We start from the raw sequence: 12,498 nt of genomic DNA, 5'->3' as shown, positions 1-12,498 counted from the left end.
GCTGTGTGTCCGGCCACCCCCCCCTCCTCCCCTGCTGTGTGTCCGGCCACCCACCCTCCTCCCCTGCTGTGTGTCCGGCCACCCCCCCTCCTCCCCTGCTGTGTGTCCGGCCACCCCCCCCCTCCTCCCCTGCTGTGTGTCCGGCCACCCCCCCCTCCTCCCCTGCTGTGTGTCCGGCCACCCCCCACTCCTCCCCTGCTGTGTGTCCGGCCACCCTCCCCCGCCCCTGCTGTGTGTCCGGCCACCCCCCCTCCTCCCCTGCTGTGTGTCCGGCCACACCCCCCCCCTCCTCCCGCTGTGTCCGGCCACCCCCTACCACCTTCCCTCCCTGCCGTGTGTCCGGTCACCCTCCCCTCCCTGCCGTGTGTCCGGTCGCCCTCCCCTCCCTGCTGTGTGTCCGGCCGCCCTCCCCTCCACTGCTGTGTGTCCGGCCACCCCCCCTCCTCCCGCTGTGTCCGGCCACCCCCTACCACCTTCCCTCCCTGCCGTGTGTCCGGTCACCCTCCCCTCCCTGCTGTGTGTCCGGCCGCCCTCCCCTCCCCTGCTGTGTGTCCAGCCACCCCCCCCCTCCTCCTCCTCTCTGCTGTGTGTCCGTCCGCCCCCCCCCCCCCCTTCCCTCCCTGCTGTGTGTCCGGCCACCCCCCCTCCCTGCTGTGTGTCCTGCCACCCCCCCCCCCCCAGACACGCCTGACGCACACGCATATGCAGCGCCTGACACACACGCAGCACCTGACACACACACACACACAGATGCAGCACCTGACACTCACACGGACCTGACACACACGCACACACATGCAGCGCCTGACACACACACACAGACACGCAGCGCATTTGACACACACAGACACGCAGCGCATTTGACACACACAGACACGCAGCGCATTTGACACACACAGACACACAGCGCATTTGACACACACACACACGCAGCACCTGACACACGCACACCTGACAGACGCACTCACACGCTGCACCTGACATACACACACGCAGCACCTGACACACACGCAGACACGCAGCACCTGACACGCACACACACAGCACCTGACACGCACACACGCAGCACCTGACACACACGCAGCACCTGGCACACACGCAGCACCTGGCACACGCAGCACCTGACACGCAGCGCCTGACACGCGCAGACACGCAGCGCCTGACACGCGCAGACACGCAGCGCCTGACACGCGCAGACACGCAGCGCCTGACACGCGCAGACACGCAGCGCCTGACACGCGCAGACACGCAGCGCCTGACACGCGCAGACACGCAGCACCTGACACGCGCAGACACGCAGCACCTGACACACACACACAGACATGCAGCACCTGACACACACATGCAGCACCTGACAGACACACACACACAGACATGCAGCACCTGACACACCCACACACAGACATGCAGCACCTGACACACCCACACATATACAGACATGCAGCACCTGACACACCCACACACATACAGACATGCAGCAACTGACACACACACACACACACACACACACATACAGACATGCAGCACCTGACACACCCACACACATACAGACATGCAGCACCTGACACACCCACACACATACAGACATGCAGCAACTGACACACCCACACACATACAGACATGCAGCAACTGACACACCCACACACATACAGACATGCAGCAACTGACACACACACATACAGATATGCAGCACCTGACACACACACACACACACACACACACACACAGGCAGCACCTGTCACACAAATATACATGTGGCATTTAACGCACGCACGCACAGCACCTGACACACAATCATATACACTCAGAGCATCTAACACACACATACACACGCAGCACCTGCCACTCACACATATATACACATGCAGCACCTGCCACTCCCACATACATGAACAGCACCTAACACACACATATATACATGCAGCACCTGACACACACATACACGCGCAGCACCTGACAGTCACACACATACAGATGCGACACCTGACACAAACACATACACGCTCAACACCTGACACCCACGTGGCAGCTGGCGCATACAAATGCAGCACCTGAGATACACACATATACACGTGCAGCACCTGAGACACACACATACACGTACAGCACCTGACATACACACACACATGTATGTACAGGCGCGGCTCCAGGCACACACATACATACATACGTACGTACGTACGTACGTACACACACGGCACTTGACACACACACACACACACACACACGTACACGCGCGGCACCTGACACACACACGTACGTACACGTGTGGCACCTGACACACACACACACGTATGCACACGTGTGGCTCCTGACACACACACACACGCATGGCTCCTGACACACACACATATATTTACACGCGCGGCTCCTGACAACCACACGCATGTACACGCGCGGCACCTGACACATACACGCGTGTACGTACACACATGCACAGCACCTGACATACACACATGTAGGTACGTGCCACCTGACACACACACGTACACGCACGACACTTGACACACACGTACGTGCACGCACGGCACTGACACGTACGTACGTACGTACGTACGTACGCGCACGGCACCTGACACACACGTACATACTAGTGATGAGTGGGTTCGGTTCGTCAGAATCCGAACCCCCGAACTTCACCCATTTTACAAGGGTATGAGGCAGGTTCGAACCTTCCCGCCTTGCTCGGCTAACCCGAGCGCGCCCTAACGTCATCATCCCGCTGTCGGATTCTCGCGAGATTCGGATGTCTGCATTCGTGGAAAGGGGTCCTATGTGTAAACATGGGACCCCTTTCAGTCCGTGTGGTCCGGGTGTTCGGTTTGTTGTTTTGCCAAGTACGTGGATTTAATCTGGAACCTGGATCAGGTGAGTATAATTATCTTTTATTTTCAGGTACCTGTGGATTCTACTTGGAGAAGAGGACCGACTGCTTCGTGTCAACATAGGTAAGTATGTGTGTGTCGGCAGGTGTGAAATAAAGTTTTACTTTCACGGTGTCTGTGTCCTGTTTTTATTTGGGTATTTTTTCCCCAGTAGAACTACAGGTACCAGCGGGCCCGTTTTTCTCCTGCATGCTGGTACTTGTGGTTCTCCAAGTACCAGCTTGCGGGGGAGGCTTGCTGGGACTTGTAGTACTACTGGAAAAAACAATATTCTTTCAATTTTCTCAAGGCTATCAGCCTCCCATCCGCAGCCCTTGGATGGGGGGGACAGCCTCGGGCTTCACCCCTGGCCCTTGGGTGGCTGGGGGGGGGGACCCCTTGATTGAAGGGGTCCCCACTCCCCCAGGGTACCCCGGCCAGGGGTGACTAGTTGGATATTTAATGCCACGGCAGCAGGGCACTGTATAAAAGTGACCCCCGGCTGTGGCATTATCTGTCCAGCTAGTGGAGCCCGATGCTGGTGTAAAAAATACGGGGGACCCCTACTCTTTTTGTCCCCCGTATTTTTTTGCACCAGCACCAGGCGCAGAGCCCGGTGCTGGTTTTAAAAATACGGGGGATCCCCTGTCCGTTTTTCCCCCGGATTTTTAGAACCAGGAGCGGCTCGAAGAGCCCGAGGCTGGTTATGCTTTGGAGGGGGGACACCACGCAATTTTTTTTCCGTTTTTTTCACATTCCATAAAAAAAAAAAAATCTTTTAAAAAATATATAAATAATACTTGTGCCTCCAAAAAAGACAAACCAAGTACCTAATCCAGGCATTCCCAACCGCGGTCCTCAAGGCACACCAACAGTGCAGGTTTTAGTGATATCCAGGCTGCAGCACAGATGGTTAAATCAAAATAACTGAGCTACTAATTAAGTCACCTGTGCTGAAGCCTGGATATCACTAAAACCTGCACTGTTAGTGTGCCTTGAGGGCCGCGGTTGGGAATGCCTGACCTAATCCCTTCTAATATAAATAGATATGCTATTACCAAAAAAAAAAAAAACAGCAAAAAAACAAATTTTTTTATTAGATTCCGCCAGCAAAGTGTGGTGGATTGAAAATGACGAATTTACTGTTTAAAAGCACTGTTGTCGAATTTACAAACTTCAATTGAATATACTTTTGTCGAATTGCCGCATTTGTACCATTGCAGAAAAGTAGAATTTGTCAAATGTCGAATTTTAAAAAAAATAGAATTTTGAAAGCCTGTAAGAATAGGCCCCGCCCCCTTCTTCACATCAGCCGTCCCCTTCTACCCCTGTACCTTGCTCTCTCCCGTCTGTAGGACTAGGCCCCGCCCCCTTCTTACCCTCCAGTGACTGCTCTCTCCTGACAAGTGGACCAGGCCTGCCCCCTACACGCTGCTGGTGTCTTCATTGTTACTTGGTCTGGAGCTCCGCTGGGGAGAGAACTCACGTGAGCTCATTAAGAATGAGGAACTGGGATGTTTTAATTTTATTGTGAGTAGTGTAGTGTGGTGATGTAGTATGTTGTATGGGGGGTATAGTGTAATTATGAAGTGCAGCATATGGGAGGGCTATAGCATAGTGATGTAGTGTGGCATATGGGGGGTGGTAGCGCATAGGCGTGCGCACAGGCACTCCCTAATGTCCAGCACCGCTGCACGCCACGCTTGCTGTAGCACAGTGATCGCTGAGTGTGTGATCGGTGGAGCCTAGCCTGCAGCTCATTTCCGTACCTCCCACCACCGCTGCGCCCGCCCCCCCCCCCTGCCTGCTGCTAATACTATGCTGAGTGCATTCGTCGGCGGCCTCACTGGGGGGACTGGCGTCACCTTGCAATGTGACGTGGTGATGTCCGCCCATGCTCTCCTCCCGCCCACCTGTGCTTTCCTCCCGCTGCGGTCTCTCAGTCCTAGTGTGCAGCGGCCGCCACACCACTGGCAGTGTTCCTCTAGGAGGGACTGGGAGCCGCCAGCAGACACATTCTGCTGAGACTTACTTGTCAGTGCGGGTTCCGGATGGCAGGCGGCGGGTGGGAGGGAGGGCAGACGGGGAGCAGGTGTCACAAGGAGTGTGTGGGTAACTAATTCACAATACTTCCGCTCAACGTGGCACTGCTGGTCCTTCATCTCCCATGTCTCTTCACCAGGTGGCGGGCAGCCTGGAAATGAAGTGATGTGTTGTGCAGCAGTCAGTGTGAAGTGACTGTGAGTAACACTGGTGGTGCTGATGATGCTGCTGCAGAATCGGGAAGCAATTAATTCATAAATATAATGTACTCTATCAGTGTATTATACATACATAAACATGTACATACGTGTATTTGTGTATACATGTTTATACATGAGTGTGTGTGTGTGTGTGTGTGTATATATATATATATATATGACTTGGGGTTTGTTTTATTAGATAGAGCATGTCCCAGTGAAGTGCCTTTTGGGGTTGTGGTTTTTCAGAAAGTTACAGGGTTTTTTTAATTAAGAGAAATATGCCCCATTACAGAGATGGGGCATTTCAATTTTTTGCGCCTGCGCAGTGGCCGCCAGCAGGGGGTGTACTACAGGGCCTTCACTTGAGAGCCGCAATATGGCCGCCTTCTCCCCGGTTATTCTGTAAATAGGAAAATAACCTCACAGGTTCACATAGGGCAGAGTTGCCACTACTAGTGCAGGGCTGTAACATACAGTACTAAGGAAAAGCCATATTCTAAAGCGGCACGGTGACCTCACCCCTCTCAGAGACACCAGGGCGCAGCACACTGTATGGGGTACACTTGGTACACACACCTGTTAGCTCAGGGTAGCACTATAGGACCCTCCTGTAATGCTGTGCTGGCGGCGTGTAGTGATCAGGGCACTGGGAGACTGGCTGGCTGGTCTCCGTCTCTGCTGCCTATAGAACTTCCACCTCTGTTATATATCAGGGCTGCTCTCCTGTGTGTTCTCTTCCTCTCCTACCTCACACTGGAACTGGCCGCCCAGAGAACGAGAGGGCAGCGGCTGACAGAGAGGGTGCAGCAATCTGTGTGGGCAGAGCCCTTCACAGCAAGGTGTCCTTATGCTGTGCCCCGTGTAGTCACTGTGATCAATAAAGACTCTCACCCTGGTATGCTCTCTATTTATTATTTATTTTTTTACACTGCGGCATGCTCGAGGGAAGGGAGCAGGCACCCCCCCACCCCACCGCCACTACTCCGCCAGCATCACTGCAGAGCCGGTCAGTGTTCCGTCGGCAATGAGCAGTAGGCAGCCACCAGCAACAACAGTCAGGAAGCTGTTACTCCCGGCAGCAGTAGCGTCAAGCTGCAATTCAGCCAGCGGCACGATGATCCGGGAGACAGTGGCAGCACAGGGAAGCAGTACCCCCTCCAATCGCAGCACCAACCAGGAGACTGAGGCAGCAACCTACCCCCAGCAGCAGCACCACCCTGATGATAGGTAAGATGCATTTTGGTGTCACAAGAAGGTGGCCGGAGTAGTGGCTGGCTGTGGTCACACCCCGGGGAAAAGTGATAGTGATTTCAGTGTTCCCTTGAGCAGTGATTGGATGTGTAGCTGTATGGAGGCTATGTATGTATAGATGTGAGCGGCAGTGTGCGGATGTATGGGGGCGGCAGTGTGCGGTTGTAAGAGTGCGGCAGTGTGCGGTTGTAAGAGTGCGGCAGTGTGCGGTTGTAAGAGTGCGGCAGTGTGCGGTTGTAAGAGTGCGGCAGTGTGCGGATGGATGTAAGAGTGCGGCAGTGTGCGGATGGATGTATGAGAGCGGCAGTGTACGGCTGTATAACTGCGTCGGTATGCGGCTGTATAACCGCGTCGGTGTGCGGCTGTATGAGAGCAGCAGTGTGCGGATGTATGAGAGCGGGGTTGTACGGCTGTATGAGAGCGGCAGTGTGCGGATGTATGAGAGCGGCAGTGTGCGGATGTATGAGAGCGGCAGTGTGCGGATGTATGAGAGCGGCAGTGTACGGCTGTATAACTGCGTCGGTATGCGGCTGTATAACCGCGTCGGTGTGCGGCTGTATGAGAGCAGCAGTGTGCGGATGTATGAGAGCGGGGTTGTACGGCTGTATGAGAGCGGCAGTGTGCGGATGTATGAGAGCGGCAGTGTGCGGATGTATGAGAGCGGCAGTGTGCGGATGTATGAGAGCGGCAGTGTGCGGATGTATGAGAGCGGCAGTGTGCGGCTGTATAACTGCGTTGGTGTGTGGATGTACGAGTGCGGTGGTGTGTGGATGTATGAGAGCGGCAGTGTGCGGATGTGTGAGAGCGGCAGTGTGCGGATGTGTGAGAGCGGCAGTGTGCGGATGTGTGAGAGCGGCAGTGTGCGGATGTATGAGAGCGGCAGTGTGCGGACGTATGAGAGCGGGGTTGTTCGGATGTATGAGAGCGGCAGTGTATGGATGTATGAGAGCAGCAGTGTACAGTTGTGTGAGAGCGGCAGTGTGCGGATGTATGAGAGCTGGGTTGTACGGATGTATGAGAGCGGCAGTGTGCGGATATATGAGAGCGGCAGTTTACAGCTGTATGAGAGCGGCGGTGTGCGGCTGTATGAGAGCGGCAGTGTGCGGATGTATGAGAGCGGCGGTGTGCGGATGTATGAGAGCGGCGGTGTGCGGATGTATGAGAGCGGCGGTGTGCGGATGTATGAGAGCGGCGGTGTGCGGATGTATGAGAGCGGCGGTGTGCGGATGTATGAGAGCGGCGGTGTGTGGATGTATGAGAGCGGCAGTGTATGGATGGCAGCGTCATAGGGAGGGATGTCAGAATGCTGTTATAGGATTCCTAATACAAAATGGAATCCCTATAGTGGGCGGGGCTGACACCATGGCACCACGTTGGGCTTGATGGGCAGGTAGTGCAGCAAGCACACCCAAATTGGCGTCTGACGTCGCCTGCAGTCCACACTGTTGTGAGGAGTCCGAGTTAATTTTGACTGTGTAGTGCACTCACAGAGGACCTACCGCCCGTCCCCTCCTCGCATCTGAGCAGCAGGTCAGGCTCTTATTTTCTTTTTAATCAGGAGAGGCCGAGTGAACTGTGAGCAGGGGGGCAGAGCTACATGGGACCCAGAGGGGCTGCTGTCCTGTCAGAGAGGGAGAGGAAGAGAGAGATGAAGCTACTGCAGATCCCCAGCTGATTGTGAGGTGCCGGGTTGAAGGGTGATGTGATCACCCTTCTCCCTCGCTGCCGCTGGGGACCGCATCTAGGCTTCCTCCATCGAGGGCACGCGGCGCAGCAGTGGGCAGCATGTAATGAGTTTGTCTGACTCATACTGCTGCCTGTTGTGGACACCTCCGTCCGTACGGACTGGTGTACATGCCCAGCACAGAGGTGACAGTGTTGGTGGAAGTGCTGCCCGGCTCTGACCCTGCAGGCCTCCCTGATCTGGCTGCAGCCGCTGCTGCTGCGGCCTGAAACCCCTGCCGGTCCCCTCCATAGACTTCTGCCTGGCCAGCACTGAGGTACTAGGGGTAGCCCAGCTGCGGGAAGGGTATGTCTCTGGCTTTCTCTCCGGCAGGGGAAGGTGACAGCGGGGGAGGAAGCGTTGCCCACCTCAGACACTACAGGCCTCCCCGATCCAGCTGCGGCCACAGCTAATGCTGCCAGAACCCCCTGCTGCTCTCCTTTGTTGACTGCCGCATGGCCAGTGCTGAAGTACTGGGGGTAAGCCAGCTACGGGAAGAGTGTCTCTGCCTCAGGCTCTCTCTATGGCTGGGGAAGGAAGGGCTGATTCTCTGGCACAACAGGGAGGGCTGGGCTGCAGGAACACAGCACTGGAAGAAACAGGAGGCCGAACTCATGACCAAAAAGTGAGCAGTGCCGTGATCAGCCCCCTGGTCTTTCCCTCTCTCTGGGTGCAGAGCTGTATTCTATAGAGAGAGCTGGGATGGGAAGAAGGGGAACATCACCTGACACACACATACACGCGCAACACCTGACACACACACATATACACGTGCGGCACCTGACACACACACACACACACGTAGCATCAGACACAATAAAATAAACATGCAGCACCTGACACACACATACACACGCAGCACCTGACACACACACATATACACGCAGCACCTGACACACACACACATATACACGTAGCACCTGACACATACATATACACGCAGCACCTGACACATACATATACACGCACACCATTAGACACACTAATATACACACGCAGCACCTGACACACACATACACACGCAGCACCTTACTCACACACACATGTACACGCGCAGCACCTGACGCACACACATGTACACGCGCAGCACCTGACGCACACACATGTACACGCGCAGCACCTGACGCACACTCATGTACACGCGCAGCACCTGACGCACACTCGTGTACACGCTCAGCACCTGTTGCACACTCGTGTACACGCTCAGCACCTGTTGCACACTCGTGTGCACGCGCAGCACCTGACGCACACTCGTGTACACGCGCAGCACCTGACGCACACTCGTGTACACGCGCAGCACCTGACACACACACATATACACGTGCGGCACCTGACACACACACACGTAGCATCAGACACAATAAAATAAACATGCAGCACCTGACACACACATACACACGCAGCACCTGACATATACATATACACATGCGGCACCTGACACACACACACATACACATAGCACCTGACACATACATATACACGCACACCATCAGACACACTAATATACACACGCAGCACCTGACACACACATACACACGCAGCACCTTACTCACACACACATGTACACGCGCAGCACCTGACGCGCACACATGTACACGCGCAGCACCTGACGCACACACATGTACACGCGCAGCACCTGACGCACACACATGTACACGCGCAGCACCTGACGCACACACATGTACACGCGCAGCACCTGACGCACACACATGTACACGCGCAGCACCTGACGCACACACGTGTACACGCGCAGCACCTGACGCACACACGTGTACACGCGCAGCACCTGACGCACACTCGTGTACACGTGCAGCACCTGACGCACACTCGTGTACACGCGCAGCACCTGACGCACACTCGTGTACACGCGCAGCACCTGACGCACACTCGTGTGCACGCGCAGCACCTGACGCACACACATATACACGTGCGGCACCTGACACACACACGTAGCATCAGACACAATAAAATAAACATGCAGCACCTGACACACACATACACGTGCGGCACCTGACACACACACACGTAGCATCAGACACATAAGATAAACATGCAGCACCTGACACACATATACACACGCAGCACCTGACACACACACATATACACGTGCGGCACCTGACACACACACACGTAGCATCAGACACAATAAAATAAACATGCAGCACCTGACACACACATACACGTGCGGCACCTGACACACACGTAGCATCAGACACAATAAGATAAACATGCAGCACCTGACACACATACACACGCAGCACCTGACACACACATATACACATGCGGCACCTGACACACACACATATACACGCAGCACCTGACACATACATATACACGCACACCATCAGACACACTAATATACACACGCAGCACCTGACACACGCATACACACGCAGCACCTGACACACACATACACACGCAGCACCTGACACACACACATATACACGCAGCACCTGACACACACACACATATACACGTAGCACCTGACACATACATATACACGCAGCACCTGACACATACATATACACGCACACCATTAGACACACTAATATACACACGCAGCACCTGACACACACATACACACGCAGCACCTTACTCACACACACATGTACACGCGCAGCACCTGACGCACACACATGTACACGCGCAGCACCTGACGCACACTCATGTACACGCGCAGCACCTGACGCACACTCGTGTACACGCTCAGCACCTGTTGCACACTCGTGTACACGCTCAGCACCTGTTGCACACTCGTGTGCACGCGCAGCACCTGACGCACACTCGTGTACACGCGCAGCACCTGACGCACACTCGTGTACACGCGCAGCACCTGACACACACACATATACACGTGCGGCACCTGACACACACACACGTAGCATCAGACACAATAAAATAAACATGCAGCACCTGACACACACATACACACGCAGCACCTGACATATACATATACACATGCGGCACCTGACACACACACACATACACATAGCACCTGACACATACATATACACGCACACCATCAGACACACTAATATACACACGCAGCACCTGACACACACATACACACGCAGCACCTTACTCACACACACATGTACACGCGCAGCACCTGACGCGCACACATGTACACGCGCAGCACCTGACGCACACACATGTACACGCGCAGCACCTGACGCACACACATGTACACGCGCAGCACCTGACGCACACACATGTACACGCGCAGCACCTGACGCACACACATGTACACGCGCAGCACCTGACGCACACACGTGTACACGCGCAGCACCTGACGCACACACGTGTACACGCGCAGCACCTGACGCACACTCGTGTACACGTGCAGCACCTGACGCACACTCGTGTACACGCGCAGCACCTGACGCACACTCGTGTACACGCGCAGCACCTGACGCACACTCGTGTGCACGCGCAGCACCTGACGCACACACATATACACGTGCGGCACCTGACACACACACGTAGCATCAGACACAATAAAATAAACATGCAGCACCTGACACACACATACACGTGCGGCACCTGACACACACACACGTAGCATCAGACACATAAGATAAACATGCAGCACCTGACACACATATACACACGCAGCACCTGACACACACACATATACACGTGCGGCACCTGACACACACACACGTAGCATCAGACACAATAAAATAAACATGCAGCACCTGACACACACATACACGTGCGGCACCTGACACACACGTAGCATCAGACACAATAAGATAAACATGCAGCACCTGACACACATACACACGCAGCACCTGACACACACATATACACATGCGGCACCTGACACACACACATATACACGCAGCACCTGACACATACATATACACGCACACCATCAGACACACTAATATACACACGCAGCACCTGACACACGCATACACACGCAGCACCTGACACACACATACACACGCAGCACCTTACTCACACACACATGTACACGCGCAGCACCTGACGCACACACATGTACACGCGCAGCACCTGACGCACACACGTGTACACGCGCAGCACCTGACGCACACTCGTGTACACGCGCAGCACCTGACGCACACTCGTGTACACGCGCAGCACCAGACGCACACTCGTGTACATGCGCAGCACCTGACGCACACTCGTGTACACGCGCAGCACCTGACGCACACTCGTGTACACGCGCAGCACCTGACGCACACTCGTGTACACGCGCAGCACCTGACGCACACTCGTGTACACGCGCAGCACCTGACACACTCGTGTACACGCGCAGCACCTGACGCACACTCGTGTACACGCGCAGCACCTGACGCACACTCATGTACACGCGCAGCACCTGACGCACACTCATGTACACGCGCAGCACCTGACGCACACTCATGTACACGCGCAGCACCTGACGCAC

The sequence above is a fragment of the Pseudophryne corroboree genome, unplaced genomic scaffold (genome assembly GCF_028390025.1).
Source record: "Pseudophryne corroboree isolate aPseCor3 unplaced genomic scaffold, aPseCor3.hap2 scaffold_179, whole genome shotgun sequence".
In the NCBI taxonomy this organism is placed as follows: domain Eukaryota; kingdom Metazoa; phylum Chordata; class Amphibia; order Anura; family Myobatrachidae; genus Pseudophryne; species Pseudophryne corroboree.
This window is presented reverse-complemented; position numbering follows the sequence as displayed.